This window comes from Crinia signifera, chromosome 4 (genome assembly GCF_055691185.1).
Source record: "Crinia signifera chromosome 4, ASM5569118v1, whole genome shotgun sequence".
NCBI classification, from domain to species: Eukaryota; Metazoa; Chordata; class Amphibia; order Anura; family Myobatrachidae; genus Crinia; species Crinia signifera.
The window spans coordinates 210,921,242-210,928,726 of record NC_139220.1 but is presented as its reverse complement, the minus strand read 5'-3'; the positions used below and the strand labels follow the sequence as shown (position 1 = coordinate 210,928,726).

The 7,485-nt window shown below is 46.5% G+C and overlaps 1 pseudogene; it reads left to right on the top strand.

The window, feature by feature from the left end:
- The first annotated feature begins 5,223 nt into the window (after positions 1-5,223).
- On the top strand, positions 5,224-5,440 carry LOC146076321 (U2 spliceosomal RNA; annotated as a pseudogene).
- Positions 5,441-7,485: the final 2,045 nt, after the last annotated feature.

Here is a 7,485-nt window from a genome sequence, read left to right as displayed (position 1 = left end):
AGTCAGCCGCAGCGCAGGTGCGGCCATGGCAGAGACGTCAAATCCCCCCACTGATTCAATTGACTGTACACAGAGCGGGCTATTGGCTACTGTGTACAGGATGGGCGGGCGCATGGGCGTGCTAGGGCAGCCTGGGATGCATCGGAACCAAGGGAAGCAGCAGTGTCTGCTGGTCTCTCTTCCTCTATCCTGCTTCAGGTTCTCCGTTATGCGTGTGATGTCATCACTCCACACATTGGGGAAACATGCTGGAGAGGAGTGGGGCGCCAAAAACTTTTTGGCAGCGGGGGAGCAAAATTCATAGTTACGTCACTGGATTGATCAGTATTTAGTTGAAAGTACTTCATGTAATTTCTGGTTTTCTGATAAATGCCTCTAAAATGGATGCCTTAGCATTTGTACTGTAGATAAACCAAAGAGAGGCTGGATAGATGTTTTACTTTTTCAGTTGGTCAATATCATCATCCAGTGCCAAAGTTTAACCATTCCTTACCATCCTCCTTGTTGTACAGTAAGCTCCTAATTTTCCATGGTGGTCAGTCATACATTGGCTGATTTTCAGTCTGGGTGTCACCTACCTCTCTCTGTACTCTTTGCAGTTTTTGCCGTTACTGCTCACTAAACAAGGCTTACATACTCTAAATATGGCTATGAACTACTTTATTTTGGCAATTAAACACCCCTGTACCTCTTTGCTTAACCTACAACATAAAAGCAATGTTTTTGGGCTCTGAACCATTGCTGAAGATAACTTTGAATGTTTAGAGGACTTTGGGCCAGATGTACTAAGCTTGAAAAGTGATAAAATGGAGAGTGATAAACAACCAGCCAATCAACACCTAACTGCAATTTCATAGGCTAGGTTTAGAAAATGGCAGGTAGGAGCAGATTGGTTGGAAGTTTATCACTCTCCATTTTATCCCTTTTCAAGGCTTAGTACATCTCGTCCAATAAATCGAATACAAATATTTTGTGCTGCCAGTTCATAGTAATACATGTGGCAAGTTTATTTTTTTTATGTATATAGAATTCTTACCATTGATGGTAATATTTTAATTACTATTATAAGAAGGTGGCAGTAACCCCTTTTAAGTAAAAGATGCATTAATCCTTGGCATTATTAATCCGATAAATCTATTTATATAAATGTAATTTCGCCATTTGATAACTGTAGTGTACATCTAAATGAAATTCTTCTTAATTGATTTTACATGACTATGGTGGCTATTCTAGTTCAATCTAACCTTACTAAATTAAAATGCAACATTTAAAAAAGACAGTACATAAGATTACCTAACTAAACTGCGGGATTATCTTGAATCAGGGAAATGAAAACGGCTGTTCTGACATACAGAGGACTTGGGTGGATATTAGATCCGCACATGGCAAGCTCATTTTCAGGCGATTTGAATTTTACTAACTTGCAGTAAGTAAGGCATCATACAATTACCTGTGAAATCTTTGAACTGACTAGGATTGTTTTTTTTTTACAGTTTATGGTTAGCTGTTGATGTGTGGAGTGAAGGTACCATATTATGTATTGTGAATGAAAAAAAAAAACGTTGGGTGAGATTTAATAGGATGAGAGATTCAGAAAGTGAGAGATTTGGTAAGAAATCTCCAGTTTTTTTAAAGCGGCAATCATTTACACTGCAAAACCAGTTTCAATTTGCTGTGTAAATGATTGCCGCTTTAAAAAAACTGGAGATTTCTCACAAAATCTCCCACTTTCTGAATCTCTCATCCTATTAAATCTCACCCGACATGTCTTTTTTAGAATTACACATACATGACAAACTTCTGCCTATGAAAAAATGAAAATACATTAACAATGCATTCAATTTAGGTTCATCTCAGTTATATTTATGAACATGGAAGTATATTTATGTGTACAAAGAGTCCGACCCTCTCCGAACTTTGATCCGAGGCAGGATCCGAGCACAGCTCTGGGTTTCCCGCCAGAGTTGGATCCCAGAACGAGGCAAAACGACATCATCACTTTGACAGATTCTAGCAGGTTGTGGATTCTACATAAGTCACCACCGATCTGCGCCATCTTCATTCCAGCATAGGCAGGAATCCTGTGTATTGCTGTGGAACTGCAAGTCCCAGCAAGCCTGCACCGCATGCAGGAAATTGGAGAACCATAAGTCCCAGCATACGGGGCACTAAAAGGCCTGCTGGGACTTGTAGTCCCACAGCAGAACAAATAGTTAAAGAAATAAAAACACAGACACACCTGAAAAATAGAACTTTATTACATTCGGAGCCCATTCATCCAGATACTTACCTATGCTGACAGTAGTAATTCGGTCCCCTTGTCCAGAAGAATCCATTTGAGGTACCAGAAAACATACTTACCAGCCATCTTCAGTGCTTCTCCGGAAACCCCAGGAACGCTGTAGCCACAAGACGGTCTTCTGTTTACATCTGGGGCTCCGCCCCCAGACTGTGGGTTATGCACGTTTCCCAAAAATCGCACATTTAATAGGAATGCGAATTGCGGTAAAGGTCACACATTCTGTGAGTTGATAGCATTTGAGGGGGTGGGGGCCCTCAGAAATATCATTGCATGGGGCCCCAAGATTTCTGTTGTCGGCCCTTGCAGTGTCCTCCTTCATCCAGGAACCCTCCTTTCTGCTGGCAGCATTGTAGCAGTGTAGGGTCTGAGCTTTAGAAGATTCAGACTCTAATATGCATGTGCATACAGAAATATGGTGCAGCGGACATTTTTACAGCGATTTCTGCAGTGCTGCCATAGGGCAATGGTGGCCTATTATAATACGTATTAAGGTGCCCATACACAGTACAATTGCCGGGTGCAATGAGACACACATCCCGCAGCTCAAAAAGTACGTGCTGCACATACTTTTTGTACTAGATTTGCATTGCAAAACCTAAGCGATGCAATGTGATCTAGTCCAATTTGCATACAATAATTGTACTGTGTATGGACACCTTTTAAAATGATGCTTTTCTGTTTCTTGTGGGCACTTCCCAGCCCCCTGCCCCAACTCTCTGTATGTGACATCACAACACAGAAAAACAAACTAGCCAGCGCCCGTGGAGCCAGCACAAAGACTCATGCTGGCTGACGTCTGTCTTTGTTCTTTGGCTCTCCTCTGGTGGTTGCAGCAATCAGCAACATGTTGCTGCTGGTCTCCTAATGAAAAACAAAATCCAGAAATGATGTTCCCATTATGCCATATAAAACGTTGGTAGATATGGTCTTTATTAAGGAGTAGCGATGGAATAGTGTGTGTTCAGGAATCGGGTCCTTCTGCGTGTGGCCGCTGGCTGTGTACTGTTTCCAGGCAGGGCCGGCGCCACCACTAGGCAAATCTAGGCATTTGCCTAGGGCGCCGGCCACTGGAGGGCGGCATTTTGCCCCCCCCCCCCCCCCCGTGCCGCCCAGGTACCTGTACCTGTCCTGCGGCGCTGTGTATTTAAAGCTGGCGGCGGAGGCAGCGGGGGTCCCTGCAGTCCATTAGAAATAACGAGCGCTATCCGCCGGGCTATGCGGAAGCGCTTCTGTTGTGAAAACACTGGCAGCACGGCGCACGCTGATCTCAGCCAATCAGCGTGCTGCCAGTGTTTTCACAACAGAAGCGCTTCCGCATAGCCCGGCGGATAGCGCTCGTTATTTCTAATGGACTGCAGGGACCCCCGCTGCCTCCGCCGCCAGCTTTAAATACACAGCGCCGAAGGACAGGTACCCCCCTCCCCTGGCACCAGACAGCGCCGCAGGACAGGTACCCCCCTCCCCCGGCACCGGACAGCGCCGCAGGACAGGTACCCCCCCTCCCCCGGCACCGGGGCGCCCCCACCCCGACTCGCCTGGTTCACTCCGGTGCCTTGCACCGGCCCTGTTTCCAGGGTTCCCACTAATGCCTGTAGGATTAATGCTACTGCTTCCTCCCCCCCGTGTCAGCGTGGGGCAGATGAACACTGATGTCTGAGGGCAGCACGGGTAGCTCCCAGTGGATTGCTGATCGGGCAAAAGCACGAGGAGACGATGTTAATGCTCAAGACGGATCCAGAAGTGACGCAATATGGTTCATCTCCACGGCAATGGGAGACTTCTTACACCATCTGGAGACTTCTTCCGTTTCTTAAGCCATTACAAATATTAATTTCAAGTGCCCCCAACTGGTCTGCAGTGTACCCCACGTTGGGAGCACAGATTTAGGAGACAGCTTTATGTTTACACTGCAATGTAGATTTCTGTTTGAACACAGCCCACCCAAATCTAACTCTTTCTGCAAGTTACATCTGCCCCACCTGCAGTGCAACATGGTTTTGCCCATTTGTGTGCTTTTTTGCTTTGCTAACAGATCCAGCCCATAGTCCACTGATGTGTTTGCAATTGAGAGTGAGTCCAGTGGACATATTTATTCATTTCTGGGTAGCGTCAACACTTTCTAACATTACCAATTCCACAGCGTAGAAAATTGCACTGGCTAAAGTATTAGCAAACAAACATGAATTAGATCCTGTGTTTGAAAGCCTTACAGTAAGTGGTGCTCTAGCTACAGATGCTGGGACTGGATGCTACAGAATTGATCAGCAGTGATAAATTGATACTACATTGCCATTAGATATTGCGGTACTTATGTATTATCTGGACTCCCATGTTAAATGAACCCCATTTTTTCATACCCCTACTATCCAACTACGCATGGAGTTGATTTTATATAGTGTGGCGAGCGCAGCGAGCCACCGTGCCCGAAGCGTGGTGAGCGCAGCGAGCCCCGCGAGGGGACGCGGTCTCATAAGAAAAACGGGAGTCCAGATATTACATAAGTACCGATATTGCTAACTAAGCACCCATGATGTCCAGCATCCAGAAGCTGCATCTAGAGAACTTCTTACCCTAATTTTTCCAATAAAATCCTCATTTTTATTATCAGCAAACTATACACCTTTCTACCATGCTCTATAGTATATATAGGGCCCTGTTCTGATTGACTCACAAAGCTGCGCATAAATGTATATGCACATGTGCAGTTGCTTACCATCGCTTCCCTGCACGAACACAAAGGGGAGCGAATGGACCTGAATAAGGACCGTAGTGTAGATTTCTCAGCTCCCCAACTGTATTATTTCCCATTACCCATTCTGGTCTCACTGACCTTGCTAGGCCTCACAGCCTCTTCACCTTCTGAGAGTATACATTCATAAAACAAAGACACAATTAAGCAAAATTGATATTTGAAGTAAAATAACTCTCGGCCTTTTGGCTAAGATCAAGTGTAGTATCTGTTCTTATCAGTGGGTATGGACTGGCCTCTGGCAGAGAATAGAGAAAGGCTGGACTGAGTAGCTGCTCTGATGGGCGGAGGGTGTAGGACCCCTCTTTTTTGCCTAGGAGTGGTGAAAAGTCTGGCTGAGTACCTTCACCTCTGCCTTTGGTAGGAGGTGTTGTTTCCGTAAATCCACTGGTAAGAGGGAGGGAGAAACACTGGGCCTAGTAGTTTGACTCTCTTGACGGGATTCGTAGCCCCCGAAGGATGAGACAGCGAAAGGCTCAGTCTAGTATCCATTCCCAGGGAGCGGAGAAAGGCTGGGACTGAGTAGATGGCTCCTGTTCCAGAGGTTCGTAGCCTCTGATGGGGAGACCGTGAAAGGCCCAGCTTAGTACCTTAACCTTGGGATCGGAGAAACACTGAGACTGAGTAGATTGCTCTTCCGAGGGGGTCGCAGCCCCTAAGGGAGTCAGTCGAAAAGCCCAGTAGAGCACCCATTCCCATGCCAGGGGCTGGAAAATGCCCTACGATGGGAACAGAGAAACCTTGGTCGGACGCTGATCGGTCGGTTGCTTGGAGTCCGAGGCTGCACTGTGCCCCCCGGGGAAACTCGGGGGTGCCGAACATGCACGGGTGATCCCAAAATCACCATGCACTAGTATGGCACTTGCACTGCGCACTTCCCCTTCAGGTAGCGCTTCACGTCCTTACCCCGTCCTTTTGGATGGGGTAGGAAAATTTTTCACACCCCACCCAGGCCTTCTGGCTAGGGTATCTTTATTATTTATTTCTCTTCCCCCTTTCACGTTTGTCACTTTTCACGTTCCTTGTTTTTTTGTAGTTTTGTCATGTTTTTTTGGGTAGTGTGGTCGACCCTTTCGGGCCTTCCATTTCCCCAATGTGCCGAAGCTCTCGCCTTTTGGGGAGAGCTTCGTGCCCCCCGAGGACGACCCTGAGCCGCAAGGCGGAGGGAAGTCTACCGAGGGTCTCTCCAAACCTTCGGGTGCGGAGGACCCACCGTCCTAACCCTTCCGGGGGTTGAGGAATGAGGGTCTCTCTAAGCTTCGGCGAAGAGGACCCACCGTTCCCTATTTTCCCCTCTTCGGCCTTATGGTTGAGAGGGGTTAGGGGAAAAACGGGGCCCTGTCTCCTTTGGGAGACGGACCCACTTCGATCGCACGGCCCCCTTTGCACGTGTTTAGGCACAGCACTGGTGGTGGCTCCTGAGTTTAAAAAAAAATAAACTTTATTGAGCTTTAAAGGAAATTAAGCTTTTTTACTCTGCATTATAAATGAGGAAATATTTGACCAAGATTGGTCAGTCATTCTTAAAAGCTTGTCCTATAAGAAGACCAAGCTGGTGGTAGCCTCGTGACTCACAAAGAGTCATCCTTCAGCACTCAGGAGAGGAAAAACTACTGTGGGGGAAACCTCTGGGGACCCGTGGCTGAAGGACCGTCCTTCCCTCTGGGCATTAGGAGGCTATGTAGAGTTACATTAACAAACTTAACAAAGTACTGTATGAACAATTAAGAATGAAATATACATTCATATGAAAAGAAATATACAAATATACCCTAACAGCTACCATTGGCTGATGTCATTAATAAAGCTCCTGTCCACATCTCCTGATATTACCCAAATCACATTCCTTACAAAGCTGCACAATTTTCTGAAGAGGCCGGCCATCCCCTTTTGAGAAGAATCGTATTTATCTGCTCGAACCTCCAATGTTAGTAAACAAGCTCAAGGTCATTTTTTATAGGGTAGTCAAGCTCCAAGTCTGCAGGCACATCCAAATGAGGCACCATGTCTGTGACAAGATACTTACCTACCATGGGGATCTCCCCCCGAGAAGGCTGGGTATATATGAGGAAACATCAGGTTGCAGGAGATGTATCTGGAGGATGGTAATGACAGCAATGATTATGCTGTGTCAGTGTAATAGAACGCACGCTGCAGGGTAAGGGACTGCATCAGTGTAATAGAGCGCAGGGTAAGGGAGCACGTCAGTGTAATAAAGTGCATGCTGCCGGGTAAGTGAGCGCATCAGTGTAATAGAGCACAGGGTAAGGGAGCACGTCAGTGTAATAAAGTGCATGCTGCCGGGTAAGTGAGCGCATCAGTGTAATAGAGCACACGCAGCAATGGTAAGGGATCGCATCATTGTAATAGAGCACAGGCTAAGGGAGCGCATCAGTATAATTGAGTGCAAGCTGCAGGGTAAGGAAGCGCATCA